The sequence below is a fragment of the Melozone crissalis genome, unplaced genomic scaffold, assembly GCF_028551555.1.
Source record: "Melozone crissalis strain CALT ecotype California unplaced genomic scaffold, PUWL_Pcris_2 ptg000023l_1, whole genome shotgun sequence".
Taxonomy (NCBI): domain Eukaryota; kingdom Metazoa; phylum Chordata; class Aves; order Passeriformes; family Passerellidae; genus Melozone; species Melozone crissalis.
The window spans coordinates 7,125,361-7,140,991 of record NW_026535801.1 but is presented as its reverse complement, the minus strand read 5'-3'; positions in this window follow the sequence as shown (position 1 = coordinate 7,140,991).

The following is a 15,631-nucleotide window of genomic DNA, read 5'->3' as shown; positions in this document are numbered from 1 at the left end:
TTCATATGAACACCTTAAAACATATTTCTAAGAACATATTGCTATAAGAACACTGCATGTCCTGAGAGCAAAACCAGTTCCTAAGATTTTCTGTTTGATAATGATGGCAACAGCTCCCCAGACGAAAAGCAGATGCTGTTTTGGTTTTCTTTTTTCTACTTCATGCCAACCTTGATCTTCTTTCACCCCTTGTTAGAGGGGCATGCTAAGTGTGTGTTCACAGACTTGGGAACCACATCATGGTGCTTTCTCCTGCCGCTTATCATTCAGCTAGATTTTAGTGAAAATATTAATCAAAAAGCGCATCCTCACGGTAGTCATGCATTTTCACACCTGAAAGCTGTCTCAAATCTCCTTTTCATTTCCAGGGGTGATTTTCCTGTTCTTCCAGGATATTTTTTCTGCCCTCCTGGAGCTGCACGTGTAAGCTTGCCTGTCTCATCTCCTTCAGTTCAACCAGAATTTCATGTCCAAGCCTTAACAGTCAAATTGAAAACCTTGTGTCCTCTTCCCATTCCCAAAGTCAATGTGGCCCATGAAACCTCACAGAAGGAGCAAGTGGGAATACAATTCTCCTTTGCGAGCCCCTCCCTCCTTCTGAAATGGACAACTCATTTTGTCAGAATTTGAAAACAAATTTTCTTGTCTTTTCCAAAGAAAATTTGACAAAATTTCAGTCTTTTCCCTCCAAGGGCATGGATACTCCTTGTAGGTAACAAATCTATGGACCTGCTAGCAGGGAACCATGTAAATTACTATTGTAGCAGCATTCCATACATCCCTTGTAATAGAGACTCTCAAAAAGCCTTTGTTCCTTACATCATTTCACACCATCTGACATAAAAGTCATTCCTGATGCTATTTTTAGTAAACTCATCTGTGTTTGGAGGCAATTTTCCCCCTCAAATATTTCTGTGTGTTTGATAACCAGCACAGCCCCCACGAGGTGATCATTTGTCATCCTAAGTGACCAGAGAAGGTCACTCGTGGCCATTTTAGCACCTCCCAGTACTTAACTCTCATGAAGACATCATGGTCCCTATTGAAGTTCAGTAAATAAGTTGGAAATAAGTTTCCAAGACAAATTGTCCCAGAATATTGCTTTCATATTAGGTCACAGGCAAGAAATGACACCTGCTTGGACTTGGGAGCATGCTGAGGTGCCAAGGAGCAGGACAAGTCTGTGAGAAACCAAGTTCTTTTGGATCCATGGCAGATAGAACCACTGAGTTCGTCTGCCAGGATCCTTATCACACCACTAGGAATCTTGTCTTGGAATGTGCTGTTTTCTCTAAAACAGCTTAGAGAAACTCAGGAATTCAGCATCACCTGGTTTATAGCAATATCTGGATTGGGTCCATGTTTGTACTCCCAACCAAAGCATGCCACACTCTTAGAGCAGAATTTCTTGCTCTACATCACTTTGTCGTCAAAAAGCACTAGAAAAGTCCCCAAAAATGTTTGCTGTTGCCACTACAATCGGCTGTCCCTTAGGATCAGAGCTTCTCTCTAAGTGGCACTAACTCCTAGGAATGTGATTTCACATTGCTCCCCAGACCTTTAAAGCTACCTTGAGACCTATCTAGTCCTGGAGTGCCACCATGATATTTTCTGAAAAATCCTTTTTGCCCAGGATTTTCTCCTGGGAAGCTGAGAAGCCTCAGAGAGGAATGAAAACAATAATTACCTGATTGCTGCTCCTGTGTTTGCTGCTTTGGAATGTGCCCTGGACATTGTTTAACAACAGGTGAATATTTGATTGGTTCCATATGAATTGTTTTTACTTAATGACCAATCACCATCAGCTGCGTCAGACTCTGAGGAGTCAGTCATGAGTTTTTATTATTAATTCTTGTTAAACCTTCTGATGTATCCTTTCTCTTTCTTTAGTATAGTTTTAGTATAGCATTCTTTAATATAATATAATATCATAAAATAATAAATCAGCCATCTGAGAACATGGAGTCAGATTCTCATCTCTCACCTCGTCCTGGGGACCTCACAAACACCACACTGGAGAGGCAGAATGCAGATGGAGGATTTGGAAGCATCTGTAGCAAAAGTGACACAGAAGGCACAGCTGCTGGGTCCCAGGGGTGTGCACATGGGATACAGCACATTCTGGTCAGCACCCACAGCTCTGGCATCTCATCCTAAAAAACAATCATTTAAACCTCTGCAAAGCTCCTGCCATTGTACTTCAGCCAGTCACAGTAACTGGAAAAAGTTCCTAAATTATAGCTTGGCTGCCTCAGAGTGATGGCATAATCCACCTTGATTTACAGCCCTGGAGCACACCTGAAAGGTTTGATGTTCTTGCAGTCCTTCAAACCTCACCATTAGAGTCTCCATCCTATTTATCCTCTGAGTTTGTCTAGCAACTGGAAGAAGTACTTGGACTATTTCTGAGCATTATTTCATGTGCTGCAAGAGAAGTTGGCCCTGCAGGTATAATCAGATTACTTCTTGCCAAGGACCCTGTGTAAAACCTCTATGGCACTTGCTGTTATTCCTACAAAATGCCCATTTTACTTATTTTCCTGCATCCAAAAAAACCCCAGATCATTTTAAATACCCATGTTTAACTTGTACACATTTTTTTTCAGGATTTTAATAGGATTTGTCATCATCTGTAAAGCACCATGAAATGTAATATTTTCCCCAGAACAGGGTGTGAAATTTGTCTACCTTATCAGAAATTTGTGTACAACTTGCTTCTTGGATTAAGTGCTTGACTCACTGAATAGCTGCTTCTCACACTAAGTGGATCCAATTGGCATGTTAGGAAACACACGGTTCTTTTTTCTTTTTCTAATGGCAGTCACAGCCTCAGAAGGGATGCATGACATTTTATTGTGCATGCATATGTTTATACTTAATTGCTGGAGCTTAAGGAAGAACATTATGTCTAATTCCCTGCCTGAGTGGCTTTATTGCACTTGAGGCACAAGCGCACAGCTACAATACCAACACATCTAGAAGCCTTGAATACAGCTCGAGATCCTAAAAGTGCACAAACCAGGGGGAGAAATGGTCCTTGATCAAGGATTTCATGGACAAAGGAAAAATAAGGACAGTGGCTGGCACAGACCAGGAGTTCCACATGTGACCAAGAGCAATGTCAGAGCACCAGTGACCTGTCTATAGCAGATTTCCTCTAACCAGAAGGTCCCCAAATGCAAAATACTGGGTTACATCTAGGTTTGGGGTTTGTTCTTTTGAAAGAGCAACTTCTAGGAAAGGAAAAAAAAAAGGGAAATAAAGAAAAAAAAAGCCCAAAAAGACCTCAAACCCAAAGTGTGTTCTGGTGATTGCCCCAGACTATAATTTAGTCTTGTGCCTGCAAGTTTCAGGTTTTGTTCAGGTGCATAATGGTGTGGTGGAATGCTTCCCAGCAGTCCCCCAAAACATTCTCTGTAATAACAGAGAGATCATTTATTGGAGAGAATGAGCAGATTCTTGCATAAGCCTCTTTTGTATGAGAAGTTTCAAGGATATGAAAGCAGCAATTATTCTCACCTTGGCTAATGCAATTAAGAAATTCTGAAGTACTGAGAAAACTGTGGAGCAATTAGACTTTGAACACCACCTAGCTATGAATTGTCATTTGCCAGGGAGCTATAGTTAGATCAAATGAAATTGGAGATGAGGGGAATGATCTGGGAGCAGTCAGAGGCGGTGGGGCAGGGCTTTCCCTGCAGTTTGTCACAGAGCTGCATCCGAGCCCTGCCAACCATGACCATGAGTTATAAGCACTCAGCCAGTTTTTAGAGCACTAATCACGTAATTTTTTTTGCTAACTTAGGCAGAAAGATTACATTATTTTAGTGATAACTGCAGAACTAATTCTACTCCCAGTCCAAAGTTAAAATGTGTTAGGTAATAGGAAAAGTGCTGCTTAACTTAAATCTCTCATGCTGACTGCAGCTTTTGTGATAGAGGAGGCTGGTTCTAACAAGAGGATCAAAATTTGAACAATTTGCCTTTGATATGAGGTAGAAGAAGCCCTGGCAGGATTACTGCAACTTAAATGTCATCATTAAGAAACAAAGCAGCCCTTGGATAAGTGCTGCATTGGCTTTAAGGCAAAGGTATGGACTGCAGAGGAGCACAGGCAAGAGCACGTGCCCAGAAAACAGGACCCAGGAGAAGAGAGTGGAGGATCAGACCAGAGGAAGAGGACACAACACAGAAATCACTTCTATTGACAGGAAGGAAGTTATTTCTTCAAGATCCTTATGAATGGTGGAAGTAGCCAGAGGTTTAAGCTTAGATCAAGAAGGAGATTGATGATGGTGATGAGAGTGAGAAACACCAGGTGGCTGGGGAGGGTGCAGAGCCTTCTTTGGACCCATCCCTGGCAGATGTTTGATGTGACAGATTTTGCCTCAGCAGAGAGGAGTGGGTGATCCCTGAGAAGGCTGTGATTGCAGCATCCTGATACTCCTGGATACTCTGAGAATTCCATTGTTTCTCCTGACCCTGCCCAGAGTAAATCCACCCAGCTTCCCCTGAACCTACCAAGCAGGACAGGGCAGCACAGGGGTGACCTAATTGTGGCCTTCCACTACCTGAAGGGAGCATAGAAGAAAAATGGGGCAAGACTACCTACAAGATCCTGTAGTGCCAGGACAATGGGTTCAAACTGAAAAAGAGTAGGTTTAAATTAGATATGAGGGAAAAATTGTTTACTGTGAGGGCAGTGAGGCACAGGCTGCCTGGGAAGCTGTGGATGCCACATCCCTGAAGGTTTGTCAAAGGCTTAGAGCAATTTCAGCAATCCCTGAAAGTTTGGTCAAGGCTTGGAGAAATTTGGTCTTGTGGAAGGTGTCCATGCCCATGGCAGAGGGGTGGAACAAGATGATATTCAAGGTTCCTTCAGGCCAAACCAATCTTTTTTTCCTGTGATTCTGACTGGTCAGATATTGATTGACCAGTCAGATTTTCGACTGGATGGGGTCCTAACAAAGAAGATGCAAGCAGCAGGGGTTGTGGAAGTAACAGGTTCATGTTGTATTCCTGCACCCAGACCTCTCCTGGCCTGTTGTGACTCAAATTGGCTTTTATAGAGGCACAGAATTATTTGGGCTGGAAGGGACCTTAAAGATCACCTTGTTCCAAGCTCCTGCCATGGGCAGGGACACCTTCCACCAGGCCAGGTTCCTCCAAACCCCATCCAACCTTGAGTGACTCCTGCAGTCAGCAGTCTGAGAAGCTCAACTCCTTCTCTTACTATTAAGTTTCCCATCACTTACTCCTCCTATCACACAGTCTAACCTTCTCAGGGGATAAAGCATGGGGATAAAACTCTTGCCATGCTTCAAGCGCTTTGAAAAATAATTTATAACCACAGTGTAAAACAAACAGTATTGCAAAATCATTTTGGAAAGACAATTCAGTGAAAATCCAGATGAGTCCTGTCTTTCAGTTGGCTTAGTTATACTTGATTGCATTTGCTACAGCGTGGATGCAATTGCAGATTTTGCTGGGGAGGTTCACAGATACAAAGCTCCCTGTGCCAGGCTGCTCAGCACAGCCCCTGAAAGGATATCCTGTCCAGAGGGTACAGCCCAGCCAGAGGCTGCTCCTCTTGCCTCAGGATTGCTCTCTCCACCTGCTCCAAGGTCTACCAGCATGGACAACTTGATCCTGTGCTAACCCCAACTTTCTTTGGAATGGAAACTTCTTTTTGTGCATGGAGAACCCAAAGTGTGGGGATATCCCTCCATCCAGAGAGCTGCTGATGCTGAGCTCCTTTCCCAGCTTCCCCAGGGATCTCAGTGGTGAGACAACTTGGGAAGAACATTACTTCATCATCAGCAAGAAAGACCCAAGAGGCCTGCAAGTTTGTCCTGGATAATCTCCCTCCTTATTAACAGCAGACTGACACCAACATTGATCCACCTGTAGTTAAATGGGTAAACTGTTTAATTTACAACAAGGGATTTATCTGGGAAAGAAGGAAAATAATTTCATGCCTCATTGGGTTTCTGTGATCCCATTACACCAATGGATGATTTTTCCTTTGTATCAGTCCAATGTGAAGTAGGAGCTGGGGAGCAGAGAAGGGAGTGCTCATGCACTCCTGCCTGGGGAAGGATGGAGGATCTGACCTCAGTCTCAGTGCTAAGTATCTTCTCCCATTTCCCAGAAATCTGAGGATCTACAGATTACAGTCACCACAACTGACAAACCTGTAGCATCCAAGCAGAAAAAGTTCCCTCAAGCACCTCCTTGTTCCTGCTCCCTGAGAGTGAGGGCTCCAACACTTCCAGGAGGTCACCTACAACCTTCACAGAGCCACACGTGGGCGGGCAGGCAGGAACAGAGCAGCGCGGAAGACAAAGGAAAGGCACTTCAGTAGCCTGAGGACTACCCACCTGCTCCAGCATCAAAGGCATGCTGCAGAGGGGAGGTGTGAGAGCTTTTCACAGGAGAGGCTGTCAAGATCTTTTTATAGATGGCAGTCAGCACAGAGAGGCTGTGAGAGGGTTTGTCCTCCCGTGCAGTTGTACAAACAGCTCAGTAGTCAGTTCCATGAGCAGCAAAATGACTCAAGTCTCCTCTCCTCTGCTTTAACGTGCTGCTGAAAATGTTGGGAAATAATAAAAGGCGACCCTGTACCAGGAGCTGGTCCCTCCCTTTACTTCTGCCAACACCTTCTCATGAGGCCTGGAGGAACCATGGGATGGGACAGAGATCAGCCAAGGAGTTCACACCTGCCCAGAGAATGACAGAGAGGTTTCACACAGACAGAAGAACCTCTCCTTGTTCACAAAAATCCTACCAGCAGCCGTTGCACAAATGCTGTACTCAACAGACACCCTCTCTCTGATATGAGCTGATGTATTATATGTTAACACCACATTGTGCATCAATTAGCAGCAAAGCCAGCACCTAAAGATCTATTTTAAGAGATTAAAAACACACAAGGGGTTTCACACTTGACTTAGTAAGGTGAACAATGCCATCCCCACCTTAAAATGGTTCACAAGTACTTCACTTGGGGAGCTTTTGACACTGCACCCAGGTAGGCATCTCCTCAACAAGCACACCAGGGTCAGCCAAGCCCCCTTTTGTTCCACAACACTCAGTGCACTTACTCACAGCTTTACTTCTTGCTCTCCTGCCTCCCTTCATTGATTTCCCTGCAGCCCCAAGAGCAAGCCTGAGCACTTGTGGACCTCCCAGCACTGTTCTGAGGTGGCCCTTGAGCTGCTGTGAGCAACAACACAGCAGACACTTCAATCTGCAGGTGCAACGGGAAAAGAAAAATAATTTAAAAGAAAAAAAGGAAAGGATCACACCTGTCACCCACCCTTGCCCCCATCCACACAGGCACTGGACATGACTGAGAGCAATCCAACTTACAGCTCCATGACACAATGCCACCTTCAGGGCTGTGACAACCATGCTGAGAAAGGCTCACAGAACTAAATATTCACCTCAAAGAGCTGATCATCAACCCAGGACATAGACATGAGCCCCTTGTCTTCTGCTCAGCACCCTCTACTCTGAGCTCCCCAAGACATTACAAATTACATTATACAATTTTTTTCCAGTCCAGCAGAGGAAGATTCAGAGCAGCAAATCACCTGGATACATTTCTGAATATAATTTTTATTGCACTACACACAAAGAGGACAACGCTGGTCTCCATTTTGAACCTGCCTTAGAAGACATCGAGGCAGACAAGGTTTTTCTGCATTTTTTTTCTTTTCTGTGAAATCTCAGCAGAATTGAGACATGCTGTCACAACACTGAAAATGGCCTCTGGGAGATGAACATTCCCATCAGATCCAGAGGACAGGCACAACTGTCCCTCCTTTCTGATGGATTCCAGCACCAAGGCCCAACATCACAACAAAAACCATGGAATCTGATGGCTCCACAGGCATCCAGATGGAAACACCAGTCCTTGTCCTCTTTGAGCTGTGACACTGGTTTTTGGACAAAACCAGTGACTTCTCTGAAAATCCTTTTATCACACACCTTCCATATTCCAGAGTTCTCTACTATTTCCTGCAGACTATAGGCCAAGATAACTTAACCTGCCCCTGAAGCCAACAGTCCTGACTATGGGAGGCAACAAACTCCTTCTGATCAGAACCCTTTGGAAAACCCAGTGATGGAGCAGATGGAACCTTGCAGCTGGTTCCACACCCACAGCCAATTCCAGAAGTTGCTCCAAAGTGAATAACTGGTCAGATAGGAACATGTCAGGTTTTTTAATTCATTTGAAGGGGTGCTTCTTCCTGATGATCTATGAAAAACATGGGAAGGATATATTTGATATCCTATCAGATATATCTGATATTCCCTAAAAAACCAAACCAAAGTCAGTGGGAAAACCCTCACAGCCATGTAATGGCACGGTGGCTCTGCAGGCATGTGGCCTGGGTACAATCCTGGCTCTCCTTTCAGCCTGGGTGCAACAGGCACCCCCATTTCCACATGAAAGAGAGAAACTGCCATCACAAACACACAAAACCACAGCTGCTCTTTTTTTTTCCTGCAGAGGTGCCCTGCCAGCAGCCCCATTTCCCAGCTGGAGGCGACCTGGAGGGTGATGAACACGTCTCAATGGGCTTTGTTTTGTTCCCCAATGAGTTATGTTGGGTGAATTTCAGTTCCTGTGCAGAAGGAGCACTGTCCCAGCTGCAGCAGGCAGAGCTGTCCCTTCAGGCTGGGGAATGGGACACCGAAGGTGAAGGCAGGAGCTGCTCCCTGTCAACCCTTCAATCCAGGCTGGGATCCTAAGGAGGACAGGAATGCAATCCTGGGCTGTATCAAGGAATACACCTAAGCCACAGGAATTAACTGTAATTTACAAGTCTTTAAAGAGGCCCGCAAGAGGCCAAGCCTTTGAAAAGCACCCGAGGCTGTTCTGAACAAAGTCTCATTGACTTAGGGCAGCCATTCTGCTGCTAAGTGCTGCAGGCATCTCCAAAATCCTAGCCAGAGACAAAATGCAGCACAGGCCAGGCAGGAGCTGCTTTCTGCTCATGGCTACCAAAGCCCAGCACTTGGATGCTGCAGGATTTCATGCCAAGGTTTTTCTTTATTTCTGTCCCATCTTGGAGCACGGCCTCCCTCTGGCGAGCTCTGCCAAGAGGCACCGGTGTGGGCAAAGACAAAGCTTCAAAAAGAAATTCACCCACCACTGCTCCAAAGCTGGCTGATTTGGCATGAATTCAGAATAAACATGGTCACAGCTCAACCAGGGTTGCAGCTGAAAGGTCTCAAAAAGAACTGTCCATGTGGTGGGCTGGGTTGGCACCTCACAGAGGCTGCCCTTGGGCAGGGGTGAGGCACCAACCCAACCGACTCTCAGGAACCTTGAATTTTGAGTCCAGGGTGCAAGTCTGAAGGAATTTTGGTGCAGTCAGAGTGGTGAGGGATGGGTACAGTGCCCTTGTTTGGGACAAAATGCCAGTCTGTATCTTCAAAACGGGTCTTCAGCCACAGTGATCCTCAGACACGATAGAATGTTTGGACCAACAAACGTCTTGCAAGAAGAAAATGAAATGTTGCTGGTGTACCTGATATCTGCAGATAGGTGAGGCACAGCTTTCCACAGAGCACTCAGGGGATATTCCAGTGCTTTGGTAAAAGAATAAAGGAAGAAGAGAGAGCAATACACAGAAATTTCTTTTGTAGCCTTTTTACTCGCCCTCTGTGCCTGCTTCTGCCACAATCCTGCTTTGACTCCTTGCCCTGTGGACAAGGCTCTCTCCCATCTGTCAGCTCCAGGGGGACAGGGACAAGGGCAGGAGCAGCACTCGGCTCCCCTGGCAGGCACATGCAGCCGTCGCTGTGCAGCACAAGGTGTCGGTGCTGCGCTGCTTTTGTCCCTCCTGCCCATCCCTGCTTCCCTCGCTGGGAAGAGCTCCTCCTTTCCCAGCCAAAGCCCAGCAGGAGCGCTCCAGGCTGGGGGAGCACCCCGCACCTCCTCTGACAGCTCTGCACAGGCTTCCCTTGCTGAAACACCAGCCTGGGAGGGAAGTAGCCATATTCTGCTCTCACCACTCCTCCCTGTGTGTGACCAAGTGTCCGTGGGTCATCCCTGCCATGGACACAGCCTGGACACACAGGATTTGAGACTCAAGCTGGGCTGTGTGTGGATTTTGTCCTGCCTGGACCTTGAGAGCAGGACTGCCAGCACAGAAAGACTGCTTGGATGTGATCTGTGGGATGCTGTTCCATATGGAAAGCAGCATTCAGGAATAAACCCCACCTGTCTCACTGCTGGAGCTGGAAGCTGTGCAGCACCACTGGGGAGGGGCACAGCAGGGCTGTCCCCAGCACCACGCTGGAAATGGAGATTTTTAGAGCTGTGGCTAATTCTGTCTCTAATTCTATCTGCCTCTGAACTTCACTGAGCCAGGAGGAGAAGGACAAGAGGGACCTGCAAAGGTCAGCATCTGGCCCAAGCCCTCAGAAGAGAAGACAAGGCAGCATTGTTACAAGAGCTAAAGCTGAACTTAAAATCTCCTGTAGCTGCCATGGGACCTTTCACACTCCATCTGCAGATAAAATCCTCAGTCTTTTTCCATGGTGTAAATTTAAGTTCATTTGTCAATGTCTAATTTAGCAGAAGCTCTGTTGGCATTGCAGTGCAATGCTGTAAGAAACCAGACACAGGTCTCCTGCATGTGTGCCACTGACCATCCTTTCAAAATCTATTTGATTCTAGAGGCATTTCACATACTCCAGGACAAGAACTGTGCTGCTGATACCACTGCAGATCTGACAATATTTGGGATATCTATTGCTCAGATTGATGGTTTTCCCCTTTATAATATTAATACTTTTCAATAATCAATTTCTTGAATTGATTATTGAAATTGAAAGGTATTAATATTCTTGAATATTCTCTTGGCAGGAGCACCTGTCCAATCGTACTATTTACTTTTAAAAGAACTTGTGCAGCAGCTACAGTAAATCCCAGCAGGAATTTTCACACAAAGTAGAATTCATTAATGAAAACCCCATTTTTTGGTAGGATTTCAGGTCAAGGAAATTTTCCTACTGGGATCCTTCAACTCCAGTCCAAGAGCTTGACCACTTGATGGTGTTGGACTATACAAGAGGTTTGGACACTTGGAGACACCAAGAGGTTTTAAACAGTTTTTTTTTAAACTAAGTGCTCCTCCTAGGATGTGGGGCAGAGAATCTTCCCTGTGGGCTTTCATAGTGGATAAGCCTTAAGGGCCAGCACATGGTTTGGATGAAAAATAAATTCAGGTCTCTTAGAGTTAGGCCTTTGACTATTTAGAACATCCTTCAGTGCTTTGCAAAACTTTTAGTCATGCCACAGTCCACTTATTTGTAAATCTTGCTTATATCTGGTGAATTAAATAGTGAAACTTCAGCACATTCTCTTCTGGAAACCCAGAAGTCCTTTACACAGCAGGAGGAAGATCCATACCCTCCTGATTGGTCTAAATCCCTCCTCACATGAAACAAGCATCCTTTTAAACAACCTGCCAGAATCCCAGAGGAATTTTACACCCCTGGTCCCCACCCTTGGGCAAAGGGCACAGAATAAAACTGCCCAGAGTCCCAGGCATGGCCCAGCATGACAAGGAAGCCAGAGCCCCTCTCAGGTTCAGCACTGCACTGCTGGCAGCAGCAGCCACCTCTGAAAGCTTTTTTGGAAAGAAATGAGATTCCCTTGCTTGCTTTGCCAGAAGCAAGAGAATCATGGCATCAACAATAAGAGTGCCTCTGCAAAGGCACCCAGCACAGAGGGGACCCTGTGGCTGTCCTGGAGGTGCTTTTATAAAAAAAAAAAAAAATCATGTAGAAATATGAAATCACACCAGTGCCTGTGTGATGGTCTCCAGACCAGAGGGGAGTATGTTACGAGTGCTGCCAGCACCTATTAAGGGGTTTCACTTTACTGGATCTGGCAAACACAAATAAGCACTTGAGAGCTGAACTAGCTCACAGAGCTTTAGCCTTTGGATTACTTACTAATGAACTCCCCACAGTCCAGCCATTTAATTTCATTAAATTGCCAAGACGGTTCCAGTTAAAGGCCTGGGTCAAGTGACACACTGCTGTTTTTGCAGAGACCTCATCAGGAAAAGGCACATTCCTCTGTTTAAACAGATACCATTTTATAAATATCTGCATTGTGCAATTAACCTAAATGAACTGTTTCCCCCCAATGTACCACTGGAAAACCCAGCAGGAGTCACAAGCAAGGATCATGCTCTCTGATTTTGGAATTTTCTGCTCCTGAAGCCAGGAGGTCCTATCAGACCCCACTGACAGAGAAGTACTCTCCCAGCCTCAGTTACTGGCCACCTTTTCCTCTCCTCACATACCTGGAGCTCAGCTCACAGAGCTGGGAGATGGTAGTGGGGATACCTCAGCTCAGGAAAGGACACTTCAAACTTATTGCAGCCCCCTCCCATTGCTTCAACAAGATATTTTGGGCTCCATGGCCCATTAGAAAACAGAAGTCAGGCAGGCTCCAGGGAAATACTACCTGTCCTGCTCACAGCAGCAGGACATTGGGAGCAGCTCCTGCCTCCCACAACATCCCATGGTTTATGGGCTGACCTGCAGCCCTCCAGCAGCCTAGGAAGGGCCTCAGTTTCATCCCACCCTGTCACAGTTGAGATGGCTACAATGCACAGAGCATCACCACACAATGTCAGAAGGCTTTAAGCATTTGCCCATATACAGTAACACCTCACCTCTTCAGAAGGCCTCAGGCACTGCCCACACACAGTAACACCAGGCCACCTCAGCAGGCTGCAAGCATCTGCCCTTCTTGTCCTTCAGCCCAGCCTTTTATCCCCTCCTGTTGATGCCCTGCACCTGTGTGCCCTCTGTTCCCTTGGGTGGTTGGTCAGTGCCCCTGGGCACTCCATGGCTCGTTCCCTTCAACAGCATTCACCTGTCCTGCACAGCTGTGCCCACTGGGGATGAGGCTGGGCCAGTCCCAGTCCCAATCACCACAGACTGTGTGCCTACACCACCCTCATGTCCCCATGAGCTGATCCCCCCACTCCTGGAGTCCCCAGCTCCTTCCCAGGGCTGCTGGAGCCTCTCTGGCTGCTCTCACAGTTTGGGACTCAGCCTGCAGCAATGTGCACCATCAGCAATCCTCCATGGGAGCGTGGGGCCGCAGGCCAGGCCGGCTGAGGGAGTGGAATTTAATTAATTTCATTTCCAGGATGGATGGATGGATGGCTGTCAGCGCCGCGTCCTCCCGGCAGCGCTGCAGGACTCCAGCCCCAAACCCACTCACTCCTAATAATGCTGGCTTGTCTCTTCTCACCTCTGGCTTTGAGCCTTTTCCTTCGAACAGATTCATTCCTCCCTGGCCCGCTTTGGTGCCCACAATGTGTCCGTGCCCTTCAGAGAGGGGGCAACCACCTGGCACAGCCCCTCTGTGCCTCGGATTCCCCCACAGCCAGCAGGATCTGTGCTCTGCTCTGCCTCCAGGGTGCAACCTCACCTGGTCTCGCCGCTGTTTCCTGCTGGCAGCTCCCACTGCGACAGCCAGAGTGAGTCCCAGAGCCTGGAGACGGCAGGAGTTGCCCTGAGGAAAAGGAGCAGATTGGTGTTGCAGCTCTCACAGTGCCAGGCACTGTAAACAGAGCTGAGTAGGGTACCACTAAGTGTGGACAATACATAGCAGAGAGGCATTTATCCCCATGCAGTAAGGGAACTACTAAAAGACATGATTTAATAAAAGAAAAAGTACAGGTATGAATCCCCAACAGACAATTTTCAAGCTGGGATCTGTAGATTTCATATAACCAGAAAGTCAAAGAAACCAAGAGCAAAGCCAACCCCAGACAGACCTCACCACTGATGCACTGACTTAGCCAAGCTCCCTTGCTTCCTTGGACTGGATTTTGGTTAAAACCAGGCCAACATCCCTGTCAGAAAGCCCTCTGCAGGTGCGCATCATTCTCAGAGCAGTTAGTGCTGGGCAGATCACCCTGCAGTGTGAAAATCAGAGAAAACAAGGGAAGGTCAGTAGTAGATTATTTTTTTCTCAGATATGTCCTAGTTCAGCCACAAGTTACTTGGCTCTGTGTGGGGATCACTGAGTAAAGCTTTGTGTCCTGTGTGATGCAGGGGGAGAAATGACCCCTGACAAGACCCAGGGTCTGTAACAGCACGGGACTGCTGCCAGCAATGGGAGAAGCCCTGTGCATCCACTCTCAGGTGTCCCAGATGAGGAGCTGTCCCTTTCAATTACAAATGTAGTGAAAAAAAGGAAAAAATTTGAATACAAATAAAAATTAAAAGTCCCAGCTGTTCCAGATGCATCTGGAAAGTGAAAAATCAAAAGCTTTTTTAAAATAGAGGTGAGATAAAGAACCTGATGCTGTTGCATCCATCCTCCATGGGGATTGTCACTGTTGTGGAGCAGTGTCAGTGATATCAGAAAAGCTTCTTGACAAGTATGGCTTTGGGCAAATCCAAGCACAGGGACTGGTCTGGACTCCTTCACATCTTTCAGTTCCATTGAGGGGTGTGTCTGCACTGATTCTTATTTGCACCTTTCAGTTATTCCTATGGAAAGTGCAAGTGTTTGGTGTCTGAAGATGACCCCGCTGTATGAATGCCATGTTTGCATTAAAAAGTTCCTGAAGCTCTTGTGTAAGTCACATTGAGCCTCCACATAAAAAGTTTAATTCAGTCAAACTTGGAAGGAAAACAGCAAGAAAATAAGAAGTTTGGAGACTGCTGGCAATTACTATTTCCCCCAGGAGAGATTTCCATACAGAGACATAGTCAGGCTCTCTTTTAGTGCAGTTGGAGATTAATACCCTGAGATGGATATAATAAATGATCAATACACTGGGACTTGGCTACTTGCACAAAGGAAAAACTACTTACTGGGGTTTTTCTGCCTCTTCCTCTCTCTTTTTCCCTTCAAAGAAGGCACATGCTGCACTCTATGCAGCATCCTGATGTGCCTGTAGGCTAAGAGCAAAAGGAAAAGCCTGGCTTGTCCACTCCACCTTAACAGAGCTGTTTCACCAAGGTCCAGCTGGAATAAAGAGATTTTCCACTGACACATGTCTGTACAGCAGGCAACTCCTGTCCTGGGCTAAGTCCCTAACCCATCGTTCACCCATCTGGGGCTGGATTTACTTCATTAGAAATAGTTAATGGAATGTTAATGGTACTTAATTGTATTCACTGCACCAGTTCTGCTGAGATATTTTTTTTTCCCCTCAATTCACAAAGATGGGACTAAGTGCTAATGTATTGCAAACTTATAACCTGCGGTCATGATTTTAAACACATGTAGAGGTGCTAATTGCATTCAGTTGACACAACTGTAGATGGGAAGATCATTTTTCACACCTTATCAGCGCTGGGGAGGTGATAACTGCATTCAGAAGACACCACTGCTGTTACAAAGGTAATTTCTTGCACTTCATGGGCGCTTAACACATGCTCAGCAATGCAACCGGCCAAAAATACCACACCATCGGAGTTAATGAGGTGCGTGCACGCTTCTTAACAAACGGGAATTGTATAAAAAAAACTTCATCCATTTCTTTTTAATAAAGAGTAACAAATTCCTGCAGCTGCCATGTCGCTGGTGTTGGTGGCTGCCTGCCTCAATGGGATTTCTGAGCATGTC